Source organism: Ptychodera flava, chromosome 9, assembly GCF_041260155.1.
Source record: "Ptychodera flava strain L36383 chromosome 9, AS_Pfla_20210202, whole genome shotgun sequence".
NCBI classification, from domain to species: domain Eukaryota; kingdom Metazoa; phylum Hemichordata; class Enteropneusta; family Ptychoderidae; genus Ptychodera; species Ptychodera flava.
This window is the reverse complement of record NC_091936.1, coordinates 12,147,227-12,166,859: the sequence shown is the minus strand read 5'-3', so window position 1 is coordinate 12,166,859 and position 19,633 is coordinate 12,147,227. Positions and strand designations below refer to the sequence as shown.

At 37.1% G+C, this 19,633-nt stretch overlaps 1 pseudogene; it reads left to right on the top strand.

Annotated features, from left to right (window-relative positions):
* The first annotated feature begins 187 nt into the window (after positions 1-187).
* Positions 188-16,874, top strand: LOC139140010 (pre-mRNA-processing factor 40 homolog B-like; annotated as a pseudogene).
* The last annotated feature ends 2,759 nt before the right edge of the window (positions 16,875-19,633 follow it).

Below are 19,633 nucleotides of genomic sequence, written 5' to 3'. Positions count from 1 at the left end.
ACTGAAATTCGGCAAACAGTTTGCAGTAATGTTGTTGAGTTTTATGGTCCAATAAAAATTATTATAATATCACAAGAAAACGAAATATTTTCTCGACTGTGTACATCATATCAATTAGTCTGGAACTGCGTTTCCTTAGTTCCGAAACGACGGACTAGAAATAAATGAATGTACTCGATCTCGTTCCCATAAGTCCGTGCTGTTCAAAATGGTGAGTATTCGAGTTCGTCTTCCCTTCATTCTCGCACTTTTAGGACATTATTACAATGTAAATTCAGTGAGGAAGCCAATGAGAGTTCCTTCTAGAACGATATCCTCCGTTCAATTTATAAGGCGTTTTAGCTCGTACACCGCAAAATATTAGGCTTGTCCGGTCGGTACTCGACAGTCAGACCGCCGCAGCATGCTACCGACCGTGTTGTGCTGTTGACAATGCATGCGTTCTTGAAACGTCTGGTGTTGAGGCTCTGTGAATCAAGTTGAAATTCTAGTAAGATGTTATTAACTTGATTGGCGGAAAGGAATCCCCAAGGCTTTAACGTGTACAGCATATAATTGAGAAATTATTCGAGCACCAACGTCATCTCCCATACTCCACTTCACATAATATTGTTTGCGAGGCCTTGTTGCGACCTGTATCCCTATACCACTTCCTTGGTTGTATTGCGTTTTAGACCCAATTCTGCAGCTCATCACAACCATAGGCGCCTGGGGGCACAATCAAGGGAGGGCGAGGGATGGCTGCAAATACTAGCCAGTTTAGCTGTGCGTGGCAGGGCTGTGTTGACAGTTGTTACCGGTTGCACCTCCCACCATGTACCACAGGCTTGCTGATTCCCGTAGGCTAAAGTGCTGACTCCGCATCAGTATCTTGGAGGAAGGTTTTCCTGCTGAAAACAGCCAGTATCGAATCCAAACTTTCATTGATCTGTGTTTTCGAGCACACCTACCTTGTCTAGGCACACAATGTGCTAAGATGAGCTTGCAAACTTACGCAAAGCCCAGTTGCAAACTTACCCAAAACTGTCAACCATCCGTATCTGCTTCCATTGTAATGTGGGCTCATTCTTCAAAATGGCTGCAGATAAAGACAGTTACAACTTATGGTTTCCTCGCATGAAACATAAAAGTGGGCTTTGCATAAGCACACTGTGTACCTAGACAAGGTAGGTGTGCTTGGAAATGAGATCAACACAAGTATTGGTTTCAAAATTGACTGTTTTCAGCAGGAAAACCCTTCCTCCACCAGTTTAGCCAAATGGCAGTCAGCATGGCTGTGATTGGAGATGCAGAAAGTAGAAACACACAGCCCTGCCACGCAAAGCTATAGCCAACTATGCTCCTCAACGTAGCCATGCCTTGTTCTATGCTATATGCATGTCAGGTCTGTTTTGAATGTAAATACAATTTCCCCAGTGTACAGGCCCAACTTAATCTTTGAAAATAACACTCTCAGGCCAAAACATGGTGGTAAAAGGATTATAGTTGTTCAGCCCTACTGCACTGTGGCACTGAAGTAAAGTAACTTTTTTCTCAGACTCCTGCCTTTCAACAGTGTTGAAGAGCAATTTTAGAACTGGATACTGTAGCGACTGACATGACTCAGGCTGCTTTTTACCACTACTGACAGTCTTGTTTATCATTGTAATTGCAGGCATCCAATACGGGCAGTGGTTCTGACTCCAACACAAACCAGACAGGTGGAGGTGCATTCACAGGGCCTCCACCTATGATGATTCCACCTCCATTTCCTGGAGTAAGTCTATTACATTTTAAACTTTTATAGAATTTATTTTGTAGATCTGTCTACAGTCATGTAGATAATAGCTGGTAGCAAGCTGAACTCAACATGTTACAATATAACCACACTAACTCATCTCTTGAGACCATATAAGTGGTACTGAGCCAAAACGTACATGTTTCCTCCCTTTAGCATGTGTATCATAGAAGTTGGCAGGAGAATAGGTTATTAGTAATGTGGTCACATTGTATGTGTTACCACCTTTTTATTTTTGTTGTTTGTCTATTACAAAAGTTACTTTATTCCAAACATTACTGTTAGACATTGTCTACAAATTTGGAAGAGTAGGCTGAAGCCAAACAGTTGGTGGTAAAAGTTACAAATATATCATTCACTGTAGCTATGTTATTGTTCAGAAGTGAAGAGAAAAGAGATTTGAATAAATTTTAGCTCACATTTGGTACACCAATGTGAGGTTATCTTATAAGCTGAAGTCTGTGGCGCCTGTATGTATGTATGTGTGTATGTATATATGTATGTACGTACATACAGTATGTCCGTCAACATCAAAAACAAGCGAACGGTTGTACGTTTCAGCTTTGTATTTGGTGTGTGGATGTATCCTGGGCTATAGATGGGATTTTGTTCAAATGAAGTCTGCATCTTATGCAAATGGGCTTGGTCAAGAATTAATAACTCAAGAACCGCTGTTTTGATTGCTTTGAAAATTTGTGTGCAAGTACCTCAGGTGAACCTTATAAAGTTTTATGAATATTGTGAAGATATCTTGAATTTTGTATTTTTGCTGCATTTTTTGGTTATTTTTTCATTTTAAGTAAAAATTATTCTTCTCTATAACTGCCAGCCCGATTGCTTTCAAATTTAGGTGGGATGTTTGGAAGGGTTTTACCCTTCTAATTTGTTGACAGAATTGGAAAAATTACTGTTTTGGGGCAATATTTGTCATTTTTGGTCAAAAAATCTTAAAGAATATTTTCTTTTTAAAGTTGTTGGACAGACAGCTTTTATATTTGGTATACAGATGTGGAAGTTGTCCTGAAATATACAAATTTGTATTTTAAAGGCAATTTTGTCATCTTTGGTCAAGAAAACTTGTTCTCAAAATAACTTGTCTGATAGCTTTGTATTTGGTTTAAAAGTCCCAAGGGATGTTATTAGGTAAATTTTCTGCTCAAACAGTTGGGAAACCCCCAAATTTGTATAGTTTAGGTAATTTTCTCAGTTTGCCACCTTAAATGACCTACACCAACCCAGGATATGTTGTGATACAGTTGCGAAGGCTATGAACATAATTTTGTCATATTTGGTATCAGTTTGTCATAAAATTTGATCCAGAAAACAAAGCTGAGGTTAATTTTTACAGTGCGGACCAATTTTTGCAACTTTTCCATGTAAGGCACACAAGAACTGATGAGAAATTTGGATCCTGGATAATTCCAGTTGTCATAATCACCCCCTCAGCGGAAGGCATTTCACTATCTGTAACTAACTTAAGTACTGTTTACATTCAAATGATAGCACTCATAGCACTAATTAAAAAATCCCCAAGATTGTAAATACATTTCCTGTTGCAGACCTTATTTGCTTTTGTCATTCTTGTTTTTCTGGTTTAAATATTTCTTGGATGGACCAATTCAAACCGAATGTGAGCACATAGTGTCCTTGACGGTATTTTTAAATTGTATTTGTAGTTGCAGCCACCACCAGGACTACCACCACCTGGGTTCATGCCAATGCCAGGACAACCACCACCAATGGGACAAGGACCACCAACCCTACCACCCCCTAATTTGAGTCAACCACCACCTGGCATGCCTCTTCCGCCACCTGGCATGCCATTGCCACCACCTAACTTTACCCAGCCACCACCTGGAATAGGATTGCCAAGAGGAATGCCCCCAATGGGCCATGCAATGGGTGCTGGTACTCTGTCATCAGCCCAGGCCCCACCCCCACCCCGGCCTTCTACAGCCCAAAATTCTGCCCAGGGTAGTTCAAATTCAAGTTCAACATCCCAGCCTGGTTTGGTTGCTGCAGCCCAGCCACAGATACAAACATCAGGTAAAATATGGTAGTATATTTCGTACAAACATTTCTTCCAATAAATTTGCATTCTAATTAGAACCCATATTGTCAGTATTTTGTTTTATTCCAGAATTTGTGCGTATCTTCTCTTCTTTTTGTGTTGTAAATTATTAGAATGCCATATCTTTCAAAGCAAGTGATCAATAGTTGGCTGCAGTCAGACACAAACGCCAGTATGAAAATGTCCATGATTTAACTTAACCCTTTTCCTGCCAGACAGTATCACTTCCCCATCTGCCAAGTCAGTAAAAAGTGGTATTGAGCAAAAAACCATATGTATTCACCCACTTGACTTGGTATGTTATAGCAGCTTTAGTCTGTAAAAGTCATGTTTACAGTATCTCTGTCCTCAGAGACCTTCAAATCTTCAAGTCTTTGTTACAATGCATCATATGAGACATGTTTTGCTTCACTACTTTTAAGGTGGCCAGAGAGCCTAGGGGGTCAGTTAAAATCTTTAAAAAACATTTTTCGCATGATAGTTATATAAAAAGATGATTTATAAAAAAAATCTGAAGGCAATACATGGCAAAGTATTAAAAATTGAGCAACAATATTTATGAAAGTTACGGTTGTCTTTATTGCTAGGAGTTTTTATGCGCCCTCCAGCAGAACAGATTAGACAATGACTGGTTTTTTCAGTGAGGAGCATGTAACTTATATAGACGTTCTCTTCCGAACCCGCGCCAAACTTTCATAGCACGGCCACGACTGCGAGTCACTATGTCTTTCTGCGAAGATGTATGTGCAGTGAGACGGCTTCCCTGAGCACATGCTCTTGTTTCTGACTTTTCAAAACAATACCAGTTAAATTGTGAAGCAAGCTGAACCAGGGAAGAATGTTTTGAGCTGCCATATTAAGCACGGGAATCGTATCCTAGGGTGTTCTAGAGAATCAGGAAAGACCCAGTTGATCGGAATGCGGAAGATTTCAACGGTGCCGAAAACACCGTAAACAGCGATTTTCAACTCGTTTAGTGCATTTTTCATGTTCTTTAGAATTCAGTTTTCTGGCTAACCAAACAACATACGCAATTGATATTTTTCCCACGCATTTCAGAGGTTATTTCCGACAATTGCACGGCAGGATTTTTTCGTATTCGGGGCGGTTGGCATGCAACACGTCTTCAAAGTTTGATGTTTTTGATAAAAATCATTTTTCATATGGATATTATCATTTCTGGAGTATCGACACAGAAATTGTGCCGTACACAGTCTTGATGGCATGCATACTATGGTAATTTCATTGAAAAGCCAGAAAAAATGCGAAAAAAAATTTAAATTCGAAAAATATGAAAAAACATAAGTATTTTTCATACGTCTCAAATTTCATAATTATACGGTTATAAAACTTTTATGCATTTTTTAATGATACTTAATATATAACAAAGCTACACTGAAAGTTTGAAGTTTGTATCTTTATTTTAACTTGCTCAAATAATATTTTTAGCTACATGTCATTTGGGATCAAAATTAGGCTTTCCCGCCACCTTAACCAAGTAAACCTGATGGTGAAATATGAACTTGGCTGGAAAAGAGATATACACCGGTAGCTGTTGCAAATGTTACCATGGGTGTACAAAAAATCATATTATTATTACCAGAGTTTAATAACTTGTGGTTGTACAGGTTTATTGTATCACTATTGTAACATTTTTGCAATTTTTTTTCTTGTAGCACCTCCGACAACGAAACCAGTATCTAAAGTACCAGGATTTGTACCAGCAACAGATACAGCACAGGTGAAGTTGTAGAATAGAGCTGATCACAATTTTAGTGAAGTCACTTGAATACAACTTCACATATTTGACACTGGCAGTTGTTAATTCAGACAAAGTTTGTCTGCTTTATGGATGTGTCTATTTCTGATACATTTTGATGGAGTTTTTCACATGTAATCATTTCTATGGTTCCTGCTATAGAATTTATGGTGACAAAGTGGCGATTCTATCATTCTTGTATGCGTTATGTCTGAAAGTTTTGCGAAAGATACATAGCTAATATTATATTTGTAGCAATTGAATTATAAAACAAAAGATGTTATTATCATCACCATCAGCCAGCGCAAGTTGCATCACTGAAACAGTCATCAGGCTCTGGATCACCCAGCAACTCCCCATCCAGAACACCCACATCATCTCAACCTGGCAAACCAGCAGAGAAAAAGGTAAGCCAGTCGTTACTTCTAGAATTTACTGCAGCTGATGCAAATATATATGGTTTATCATCATTACAGGGTGTACCAAAAAAATGAAAAAAAAACAAAATGTTGTCTTTTTAGTATGTTTCATATATTTGTAAATATTGCCAAAACATTGGCTGTTCATTATACCTTATGTCATAAACATATGTAGTTTTCTTTTCTGTACGTGTTTTCACCAGCATTTCCAGTGTTTCCGGAATGTTCAACATCCCAATCAAAGTTTTAGATTTGGAATAGAATATTGCATAGAGTTTTCAAATTTATAATATTTATAATTCATTTATTAATTCATTCATCATTCATTCATTTATTTCCACTGATAAGTTCAGAACGTCAATTTACAAATTATAATAGCAAGAGAACTGACAATTTTTGTGCCAGAAAAATAGCATGTATAAGCAAACCAGTCTAGACTGGTATCAATGCTACATTTCATATTTAAGTATTATAATTATAGCACACTGACCAACAATTCAGGCCAAGAAGCTATTAAAAAAGACTATTCATATTATCATAGAAATATTGCAAAATACATAAGTAAGTTCATATAATTTGTCATACAAACTTCCACAAAACTTCAGAAGGCAACTGTACATTGACTGATATGACTATCAATTGTCTCACCTTTAGAAAAGTCTGTGGACAGAACACAAGGCTCCTGATGGCAGGACCTACTTCTATAACAACACTACAAAGCAGTCAACATGGGAAAAACCTGATGAATTGAAAACACATGCAGAGGTAAGCTTGTAATGTCTGATGTGTACCATCAGTATGATTCATTCACTCAACTTCCTAGAATTGTCCTTGTAATGTCAGACCCAAAAATGGTTTTTAAGTGATCCCTTGATTCACTCATAGCTCCAAATACCACCTCCTCTTGCAAGTAATATCCCACACCCCATTCTCTTCCGTGGTAGTCCAGGCTAACTATATGACAGAAAACGCCTGTACTATATATTCCAATGTTTGTTTGGCAATAATGTGTAAATGAAATCTCTCCTCTTTTATTTTGTCCTTGTCAACAGCGCCTAAAAGCAGCCATTTATAGACAAGCTGAAAATTTTGAAGACCTCACTAAAACAATAAGTTATAAAAGGGAAATAAAAAATAAAAAATGATATACACAAAGGAAAGCAAGAAAAATTCTACAGTTGTGTCTCTAAAGAAAAAATGGAGTGATTGTCCAGAAGTGCATGTTAGTGTTAATCATATGCTAACCAAAACTACACTAAATGCATGTGTTTGTTGTACATGCATTGAATTTCAGCTGTTGCTGTCCCAGTGTCCATGGAAGGAATACAAATCGGACGCTGGAAAAATCTACTTCCACAATGTACAGACAAAAGAATCCAAATGGACCATTCCAAAGGAGCTGGAAGAACTCCGAGGTACTGTGAAGTAATGAAACCTCTACCAGGATAGATTTAACCCTCTCACTGTCATTTCAGTGTTTGGAGGTTCAATTTTACTGTGACTATAATAGGGTTGTTCCAGACTAGTTATTAGGAAAGGGTTGACGTAGTTGATGTTGCCAACTTCGATCAATGCTAATGTTTGCAATAAGTTCACCCTTAGATAGCGTAATATGCTTAACCGTGTTGTCATCACATGTGAAGGATAGGATGAAAAGTTGAATGTATAACACTATCAAGATTATGTAATTCAGTCATAATACATCTTTACTTTTCATAGGAAAACAAGGCGCATGAAGTGTAATGTTATGGTCTGCAAAAAGGTGATTTCATTGTAATTTTTGCTTATCATGAAATGTTACAGAAATGTGTACGTTTCCATCAGTACAAGATATATTAATATTGTACATGTAATGTTGTCTATTTCAGCAAAAATTGAAGCTGAGGGCTTGGATAAGTAAGTTGTACTCTTACTTTTACATTCTTGTAAACCTATTGGGCTAGAAGATAGGCCAACCTAGACTAAAAGAATATCTGAATAGTCAGCGTGTGCAAGTGGATCAGAAGATTTTCAGTAATCTTGACGATGAAAAGCATTGACTTCTACTGTGTATTCCACATGATTCGCTGGCAACAAGAATTTTACAATACATATGGCTACATGTGACACTCATCTTTTAATCTCATCGAGAGACTTGTGAAAAATATATATATAACAACTTGTGCCTATAAGTGCTCATAATTGTGAAGTCCTGTTTGTATTCTCTTTTAGTCATGTAAGTGTGTCTAACTTCATTTGATTGTAGAAAACCAGCCCCCGAAAACGAGGAAAAGGATAAAACAGAGGAAGTTGTTGAAGCTGAAGAAGAGACAGAGGAGCCAGCTACAGAAGCTCCTACTCCCACCACCACTTCAACTCCTACTGCTACCACCACTGCCCAACCCACGGCTGCTGCAGTGCCTGAGAAGGAAGTTGAAGCCCAGGGTACACCCATCACAACGCCCTCTCTGGCGGAAAGTGAGGCCGCTGATAGTACTGGCACGCGTACACCGAATGTGGACCAGGAAGAGAGGTTAGTGGTACAGAGGATTGCATTTCTTGAGATTCTGGAAGTGAAGTCTCTGTTAGTCAGGTGGAGTGGTTTTGTATCATGTCTGTGAAATACAGCTGTGTCTTCTGATGGGAGTATAAACCTCGGAATCATCTGTATTGACAAAATAGCATGATTGATACTCATACAATAGGTACATGTATGCACAAGGCTGTTTGTCAATATCAAAATTTGTGAATTTGGACACTTTCTCAGTAGTGAAGTTGCTATTGAAGCATTGAAGTACCCAGTAACCTTGACTGAAAAAACCCTTGTAGTGTGATAGAAGTGAAAAGGTTGTCATTTGAAGGTAGTACGCGCCTCAAAAGTGAAAGACTTAAAATTTGCTCAAATTTTTCCTAAATTAAACTTTCTACCATTCTCTTACCAAATGAAGAGTAAAAATCAGGGGCAAAATTTTGGTACTAGAGGAACAAATTATCTAATAGTTACCAATATTTCCAATTCAAAATGGCCGGCATTCCTGTGTTGACTGTATGGAGATATTAAAATTTTCAATTTTTAAAAAAAATAAAAAATTGAGTGTATTCACATATGTTCCCGAGACGCTTTCTAGCTTAATGAGAGGGCAGTTGCTGTTCCTGATTCTCAAATGACATTGACATTGACATACAAATTACCTTTTGCATTGCAGTGGAGGTGAAGAGCCCGTCCCTGAGAAGAAGGAATACGTCTTCAAGACAAAGGAAGAAGCAAAGAAAGCCTTCAAGCAACTGCTGCAAGACAAGGTATGAGCTGAAGTTGCGATAAGGCTACTGCAAAGTTTTGCGTTTTTGGTGAATTTAACATTGTACACTTTAGTGTAATAGAAGAGGGATGTCATTGTGTGTTGTTTTATGGTTAAGACTAAGAGTTTTCAAATTGATGTGTTTTCATATGTTCTATTCTAAACCACCATTAGTTAACTATATTATCATAGTGGGCAAATCACATGTATGTAATTGTGTTTTAGAAGGTAATGTGACAGGTCAAGATGCCTCATTCGGGGCATTTGGTATTGTACAATTTCCTACAAACACTGATGACGTTTCATACTGTCTGCCTATCCAGGATGTTCCATCAACTGCTTCATGGGAACAAGCCATGAAAATGATTGTCAGTGACCCAAGATACAGGTAAGCAATGTGTCATTTGTCACTCCTCTATAGCTCTTTAAAACTTCAAATTCTGAACAAACATTGCACCTTCTGTTCATACTGAATATGCCTCCCTGAATTTTGAATACAATTCAAGTACCATTGGGTCCTCACAAAATAACTAAAAAGACTCTCTTTCATCATCACAGTGAAACAATCATCAAATCACCTTGCATTCATCATGTTCACACTTTTTTTCCAAGCTGAATTTCTCATTCGATCCCATGACATCGTAAATAATATGAGAATTTAAGTTCAAAATAGCTACCACTAACTTATGCAATTTGATTCTTCAAAAATATAAATGATAGCATGTTATGCAAGTCCATCTGAAATTGAGCTCTTAGTAATTGTGAACTGTTGCCCTTTGGGAGAGAAAGGCTAAAGTTTGATTGCTTTGAAATAAGTTTGCAATATTTGCATTGATGTGCAACAAAAAATACTTGTTGATCACATCTGCTATGAATTCATGATCAATTATAAATCTTCAGTGAAGGGTCATTTGATGTAGCCAAAAGCAAAGTAATATTAAGATGAATCCCCACCCAGAAATGTGGTCTTGATTTGAAAAATAAGATTATGTACTCCCCTAGAATGTAGACCAACACACAATGTACATGTTTTCATTTTGTAATAAACAGAGTCACACTAAGTCATAAACACTAAAACCATCCTTTATCAGCCATTGAAATAAATCTGATCAAATACAAACTTTTTCAACTTTGTTGTATTTTGTCTACTTGATTTCAGAGCTCTTAGCAAACTAAATGAGAAGAAACTATTATTCAACAATTACAAGACACAGAGAGCCAAGGAAGAGAAGGTAAATTATGTCTTTTTAGCCATTGATATTCTTTCATGGGTGTTTTTCCTTTCAAATAGCAAAGCAATTCATCACAAAAGTGGAATAGATTGAAAATGTTGTACAGTATTACTTTATTTATTTAACACTTGTCGGCTAGTTTCAATTTACTCAAACACAAGAGATATACACAACAGATTTCAGTGAGCTTTTTCCTACTTTATCAATGTTAACACACATATTTATGAACAGGACAATTTAGAAAATTATTGTGCTAAGAAAAAAGTGCTTTGAAGACTGGTCGTGTGACCACATAGCATTATTCACTCTTTTCCTTGGATATTCTACTCCCTTACAGGAAGAGGAGAGAAGAAAAGCGAAAAAAGCTAAGGAAAAGCTACAGTCATTCCTAGAGTCCCATCCCAAGATGAGTTCAATGACAAGATACAGGTAATTTTAAACTTTTACCTGCTGTCACCAGCTCAGATGAAAATCTCTGTATGATGTCGTAGGTTGCCATGGGTTCAGAGGTCAGAAATTGGTTAATCAGAGTAGTCAAGGCAACAATTGTGCTTCAATTCTGAACTCTGGTAACACGCTGTGATTTCATATGAAATATGATCAAAAGTGTTGACAGTTTGATCATCAACAACGTAACCTGTTTTCAGAGTATGGGCTGACAGTGTGGATGGATTTTGTAGCTATCAAAATGTATGGGTGACCTCGGCGGAGAGATATAGAAATTGTTGAAATTTGAAATGAATAGTTATATGAGATAAGAAATCAAAGAATGTAAAAATCGCACACAATGCGGGTAAATATATCACATATTAGACTAATATTTTGTTTGATTTTGCATGGCTACTTATTTCCCTCTATGGTTAATATCTTCAGGAAAGCAAGTATCATGTTTGAAAACGAAGAGGTATGGAATGTTGTGCCAGACAGGGAAAGGAAAGACCTTTATGAGGACGTCGTCTTCTACCTCTCCAAGAAAGAGAAAGAAGAAGCCAGGAAATTCCGGAAGAGGAACACGGAAGTGCTGACCAATATCTTGAATAACTTACCCAATGTGACGTACAGAACCACTTGGTCAGAGTGCCAGCATTTCCTGATGGACAATCCAGCTTTCACTGAAGATGAAGATTTGCAAAGTAAGTAGACTTTTGACCCCTATCATCACAATGGTTTGGTGTAAATTCTATTGTTTTGAATTAGGAGGTTCACCCAGATGTATGTAGATGGGGATGAAAGGGAAGGGACCGTGTGTGTACCTCTGCTACTAGCAATGTCTCATTTCACACCGTATTTTAGAAAATTAGCCTTTTCTTTTACTGTTCTTGAACGCTTGTCTATATCCAAGATATCATAAAAGTATTAAAATTTAAAATGATATGAGGAGAATGTTCAAGTTGATATTTATATTTCATAATATGATTCGCATGATTCAAGGAACAAGCCACAAGCCATCACCCTCCTTTCAGCTCAATTTCATCCTGTCTCACCATAAAGTGCAAATTATGAAAGAGAAAATCCATAGACAAATTATGATTTTTCCAAAAACACATTCACATTCCAAGTGTATCAAGCTGTCAAATTGCCACAGAGTGACACATACCAGAGAAAAGCAGTAAAAGACCATGTTTTTTTGTGTTCTTTCCAGATATGGACAAAGAAGACGCCTTAGTGTGTTTTGAAGAGCACATCAGGTCGCTGGAAAGAGTTGAAGAAGAAGAAAAAGAAAGGGAGAGAAACAGAATAAAGAGACTTCAAAGGAAAAACAGAGAAGCATTTTGTGTACGTAGGAATTCTACTATGGTAGATTTTGTATGAGGAAGTAGATAAGTTCACACTTTGCTCAAAGAACCTTAGATTTCAATCTGTGTTCAAAAATAACTGAATAACAAAAAAAGAGTTCTTAAAAAGTCTGATCATATATACCTATCTTTTCTTGTCATGAAAATCCAAACTGAAGGGATATGAACATTAACAAACGAAAGTTTAATGTGTGTCATCTTGTCGAATGAAGCTTTTTCTTGTTGCAGCTTAACTTTATCCTTTCTAAAAATGTGCTGTGCCCGTTATTTTCCTTCAGGCATTTTTAGATGAAATGCATGAAAACGGAAAACTACATTCCATGTCCCTGTGGATGGATCTGTACCCAGCAATAAGTTCTGACCAAAGATTTCACAGGATGTTGGGACAAGCAGGTGAGACTGAATAATACACTCTGTAATTTTGCAGCAACACAACACTAAAATCTTTATTGATATCAGTAAGGCTCGATAAGTATCACATTGATATGGGGCTAAGTTATCTCAAACCTGCAAGGGAGATATGCGGTGCGAAGTGAATAAGCACATCACATGCTAGATGTTTGATTTACAGGAGTATCGTAGATCCATGGTAGGTGTGAAATTGTCATTTCAAGTGAGGGTTCCAAGTATACCTATTTCATGGTGAGAGTTCTGAGAATGTTACATACATTATTATCAGCCTAGCTACTCCCAACTAATCTTCAATTACGTTTTACTATCTCTTCAATCAGGGTCTACACCTTTAGATCTATTCAAGTTCTATGTGGAAGAGCTGAAAGCCAGGTTTCATGATGAAAAGAAGATCATAAAGGATATTCTCAGAGTAAGTCTAAACTTAATCAGCTAGTATTGTCATTATGGAAACAAACCAAGCAAACCTTAATTCATAGCCAAACCTTAAATGTTAGACAGCATATCAAGTAAAGTTGTGTAAATGGGCTGCAAAATCCTTCACATATATTTTGTAGTCCTACTATGAAACTCACACATACTAGGTTTTAGGTACTGGAAAGATTGTGTGTGCAATTTTTTCAAATCAAGCCTGAGTTCCTTACGGAATTTTGCAATAATACTAATCTCTACAAAATGGACCTGAAATATTGGATATTCTATTCAAATATTAGATCTGTTTCATTTCATATACAATATTATTTAATCCCTAACTTGAGTTGCCTCTATAGAGATCCATAAGTCAATTATCTGGAATGCATTGTGTGACAGAGAAAAAGTTGTTTCTTAATTTGGCTGCAGTCAGTAGGTTTCAGTGATAATAAACATATTGGAGAGATCTAATGTCATTCAACACAACACATCAAAATTCAAAACATTTGAAGAACCTACATTGGTTCAGAGGTAGGATAGTTATCATAATTTATTATATTTTGAACAAGCAACTCCACAATTCCATACACTAGTTCACTCAGCCCCATTGAGAAGCTTGGTTTTTTGTCATCATGTGACACACAGTACAATGTACACTTTCAGGACAAGAATTTCAATGTGGAGTCAGCACCACATTTGAGGAGTTTGCCACTGTCATAAGTACAGACAAGAGAGCTGCCACACTGGATGCGGTAACATCAAATTAACATTCAACAGTGTAAGTGTACACATTACATTGTCAACATAGCAGCATGTTTTCCATTGCTGAGACACAACTGCACTGGTTTTGTCAGTTATACAGTGTACAGCCAAGGGCTTAGCTCAGCCAATCAACGTAGTTGTAAGATGTCATGACTAAGTCTGTATTGCAGTTAGTGTGTGCTGTGTGGTATGGCAATATTAAAGGCTTCTTGATGCTGTAAACTTTGCCTTGTTTATGAGTATTGATGCAGAGCCAAATCTGAGAACTTGCCAGATATTTCAAATTTAAAGCCTGAAAATCTATTTTGTTAAGTGATCACACTGAAACTGATATTGCAGTAAAGTTTACAAATCGCCAGCATTGCACGCAACATCATACAACAACTCATACTTCTCTTTCTACAATACAAATTACCATCCATTGCACTCGCTTTCATCATTAGTCGAGAATTGGTGCAGTTTTCTGAACACAAAGTCTTGACAAAACACAGAAAAAGTCTGACAGAAAGGTAACAGGTATGAAGTTAACTCATAGCACTGGGACATGAGATGTCAGGTATTAATTTTACAATGTTACACTTTACACTGATGGCATCAAAGCATGGTATAAATAGTAACATCTGTCTATGGCTTTAGCATGAACCATTCATTCTGATAGATTTTATGTGATTAACTGTACATTTATCATGTCTCTCATAGCTGATTGAAAAAGCTGAAGCAAGGGACAGAGAGAGACAAAAAGAAGAACTTCGAAAGCAGAGACGGAAAGAGAGTGCATTCAAGTCCATGTTAAACAAGCAGCGCCCCCACTCGATGTCCATTCACACTGGGATGATGTAAGTCTGTTTTCATTGACTGTATTTCTTGTAACAGTTGAAATCTTCTGCTATTCACCCGAAGTTGAAAAAAGAGCGAAATGAGTACACTGAACAAAAATTCTGATATTTTCAAGAAATTTTCAGGTAGAATTCCTCAGTATGGCAAGGTGTGCTTTTCAAAATCAATGTTTGATTGTGTTTGTCACTTTTGAATGCTATTTTAGTCTATATGTACATTGTACATACTGAGCAATTCAAGTGTACTCAGCTTTGTCCCAAGAGTGATGCACTATGTTCTTTGTTGTTTGTTTTAGTGTGCGCAGTCTCATGTCTTCTCGGATGAGTTCTCAGATATCTTAAAACACTGTAACATTTGCATAATATTGGAACAGTATAAAGATAAACATTTGCATATGTAATTTCAGAGACAGAAAGGAGACAAAGCTAAGCAAATATGCGCATTTATCTTTAGACCAATAACTACCCTTGTAACATATAGGACCACTGTGCTCGTAAGTCAGTGACCTAGGACCAGAGCTGTAAACTCAACTACAGTATAACTTGTAAGACTTCATCATTTTGACTATGCCACGTGTTGTTTCTTTATCAGGTGAGAGATAGATTTGTGAATGATCCATCCTTTGATGCCATCACTGTGGAGTCAGAGAGAATACGGCTTTTCAAGGAATACATATCAGCATTGGAGGTAGGTGATCACACTTTTGTGCATTGTATATTCCAATCTAGGCCAGGCTCACCCGTAAAACAACTGTGTGTCCAGCCTATATCCTGACCCTGACAAGTTGTCAACATGGATTTCTAAACGGCAAATATGCGCTAATAGTTTGTTTTTAGTTGGTTGGGAATTATTAGTGAACCAGATCCCCCTCCTGTGTGTCACAACAGCTGAATTCACTCCCAACTGAAGAGAGGTACACAACAGTCTACAACAGTACAAATTTCTGAAATGAATCTGGCAGTTTGCACAGACAATGGTAGATGTATTGAAATGAAGGGATGCATGTCATCTCCATTCTCAGTTATGAAGTTTGAGGTGTGTTGCTGTTATGAAAGGATTTGATGTTATGAAAGGAACATTTAGGCATTTTACATACAATGTCGTTCATTGCAGGAAACCTGTGCTCACCATCATTCAAAACAAACCTCCAAGAAGAAGAAATCGAAGAAGCACAGAAGTAAAAGATCAAGATCCAGAACGGTAAAGTCACACCTTTTGATAGACATTGGCATCAGTGATGTGCAAATCAGTGTAGTCCTGCGATTTAGTTGCCCAGTCCTGGATACACTCACTGTCATACCAGTGCATTTATGTACACTCCTCTGTTGAAATGGCACATTTTCCTAGCTCCAAGACAGACATCCCACGCACCAACTTTACCCAAATCCTGTCTCTAACCCTATCTCTGACTACTGTGTGGGATATGTCTGTATGGTCAATATCCTTGGGTGACTGTCCTGCAACCTAGTCACTGGTTTTAGCCTAGTATTGAATGGTCTTGAAATTCAGACCATTGGATTGTCTCAACCCCTCCCTCCCCACATGTACATGTACAGATCCCAACATTCAAAGTACGTTACTAGGTGTGTTGAACAGCATATCTCACATAACTTTTGGAAAACTGGGTAAGCGTAGCCAATGCTGAATAAATACACACTATTTTTTCCTGCATTAGTGCAGTGCTGTAACCAATATTTTGTGAGTTTTCGCCATCTTTTATTTCACAAGACCATAATACCTCAGTAAAAATCTTCACTTGTATAGCCGTATCAAGTATAATTTATAAGGCCAATCCTTCAAGTCGTCTCATTGATTTGCAGAGCCTGTCCTACACTCAAGGAGTTCATCAAATCACTTTTGTTGCTTACTTTGTTTCTACAGCCATCAGAGTCTGAAGAGGAAAGAATTCACAAAAAATCAAAGAAAAAGAAACGTTCTCGTTCACGAACCCCATCAGATGTTGGCTCATTCTCTGAGACGAATCAGGTATACTATATTACATTACTTTCTAAATTTTGTTTAAATTTACTCAGCTTGATTATAGTACATTTTGATTGTACATGTGCGATATGTGCAGAATTGACCGTTGTTTTAGCTCTGCCATGAAAACTGTTGTATTCATCAGTTCAGCGTTTAAGATTCATGATACAGTCTTTGTCCACATTTTACTGGGTAAGTATGTGCTCAGGGACGTAGCATCAAAACAAGCACCTGCCCATAGGCATACTTCAAGCAGTGGTTGCCACTTTGAGAAACATGCGCACCAATACAACTTGTCTATCATTTTATATCATGGTAGGGTGCTTTCACGGTAGAAAAACTTAGGACAGTAATTTTGTTTAAACATAGAATCCACCAAGCTAAAAAATATATATTGCATCATTCCGTGACTTTTGATACATGCACAGTTTCTGTATCTTGTACATGGAATTATGGTCTAACTTTGTTTGCAAAAAAATTGTGGTAAATCACCATGTTTGGCAAGTTGGTGCAGCGGTGATTGCCCTCATAGAGGGCCACCACTGGTTGGAGTGTGGTCCATAGGCTGTGTCATCAGTTTGTGTCAGTCATGTGACTGTCATGTGATTCCTTGTATCAGTCACTGTGCTCGATGTCTGTACACTGTTCAAATTAATCACAGACGGATAGATAATGTTGCTGTTTAGAAGGAAATCCATCAAAGAAATAACCATCACCATGTTTTCAGGAGATGAAAAATGAAAACTTAGCAAAATTGTTAACATGAAAAACATTCTGCTGTTATTCAAAAATTCAGAAATTGCTTCTCAATTTAATCTTAATAAGGAACCACATGGATTTACAATATCATCTATGTTACATGTAATAGAAATTGTAATTATATTTGACTCTATTAGATTATAAAAAATCAAAGAAACACAAGAAGAAGTCTAAAAAGAAAAGACACAAAACAGTAAGTGATTTCATGTAGATTGAAAGGTTCTGGAATTGCCTTTCACTGTTGCAACGTTGTTACAACGATTGCAAAGTGACTACTCTGCTGAACATTGTACAACTATTGTAAAAGTGACAGGTCTTGTATGTATGCATGAAATGTTGTTTTGTCATCAGAAACAGTGTTTCTAGCACACAAATATTCCTTTATTCTATATATCAAGTTAGGATACTGGGGAAATTAACTCAGGACGGCATGATATCTGTTTGTGTTGCTTATTCAATTTTCATAAGTTGAAGCGAATATGTGTGTTGTATTGACCAAATAGAAAGCTCACCAATCAGAAACTTTTACACATTTAATGTGTCTCTCATATTCTGAAAGGATTACATGGTACACCCTATTCCCTATACTATTACTAAATGAGATCATTTGTATTTCCATGTAGCCGTCAAGTGGATCAGAATCAGATCGCCGAGACGAACCCCCGAAAAGGAGAAGTTATACTGAAGTACATAGGAGAGAGAAGGTAAGATATTTTAAAAGATGTGGAATTTGAAAACATTAAAGGGCCTGGCTGTAACTTTTTTATTTTGTATTTTGAATGTCAATTTGAAGTTCTTTCCCACTCCCAAAAGCATAGTAATACACCTACTATTCAGCTTGCCATCACAACGTTTACAGGTATAGAATGCACTGTTATTGTTTACATTTGAATTCTAGTCAGGACCAGAACTCACTTATCAACAGTAACAGTGTGGTTTACCCATGGACAGGCTGAATACTGTATATCTCAACATGCTTTGGGGTGAAGAACAAAGTTTGATTGACATGAACAAGAAAAATAGTGAAAAGTTACCAAAAGTTACGGGTCATGGCCCTTTACGCATACAATGTACAAATCTCGTTGGTTGTCACAAACACACACACATATCCATTCTTTCCATTCATTCTTTAGTGCCTTTTATTCTCATATCATCTCTTATACATACAAACCTTCATGTGTTTATTTATTTATTTATTCATCCGTGTGTTTATGTTTTGTTCACATGTATTATTAATCTATTTACTTAGACTGGCTGGGACACATCTGAAAGTGACCTGAGTGAGAGTGAACTGGAGAAAAGAAGACGTCAATTGCTCAAACAACTAGCTGATGACCAGTAAATATATGCAGTGAACTTTCACATTCAAGGTTTTTTTTTGCGAGAGATTACATTCTAAGAATGGAAGGCAAATGAAAGAGTAACTATTTTAGATGTTTGAAATGAGACAGATACCTGTTTTTACCCCAAGGACTTGACACAGAACTCTATAATTTGGCAATCATGGCACTTTTATCACGACAATGTATCGTTCGTTTTGTAGTCTTGCATTTCTTTGTCGTCCTGATAGCTGTGAAAGAAGTCACTTGTTTGTAACAAACAGTTGTTGCTGATGTTTCTTTAGGGTATTGTACATAATATTACTTCTTCCCAAATACCTGTCCTAGGCTTAAGTATTGTAGATGAAACATTGTGTTTTGCTGAGGAAGAAAAGACTGACATAGTAAGAGAAGATACTGCTGTAGAATTCTACTAAGAAATAATGTTCTGTTGCTTTAGAAACAGATGTACAAGTTGAATCTTCAGTGGTTTGATTTAGTAAATGTATTTTTTGGTTCACTCAACAACTTTTAATAAATTTTTAAAAAAGAAAGTATTTTAATGGTCTGTGTGAGAAAGAAATGTGTTATGTATACTGTGTACAGACGGGATTAACATAGCCTGAACTATGATATTATGTGCCACTGTAATGCTTATTAGCATGAGAACATCTCACTGTGTGTGTGGTATCACGGAGTGAAGTACATGTCAGTGCCACATCGCCTGAAGGTGAGACTCGGAAAGCAGAATGACTTACCACTGTCAGTTCTTGTGTAGCCATTAACTGATACCACTACCATCATGTGTTATGAAAAAAATGA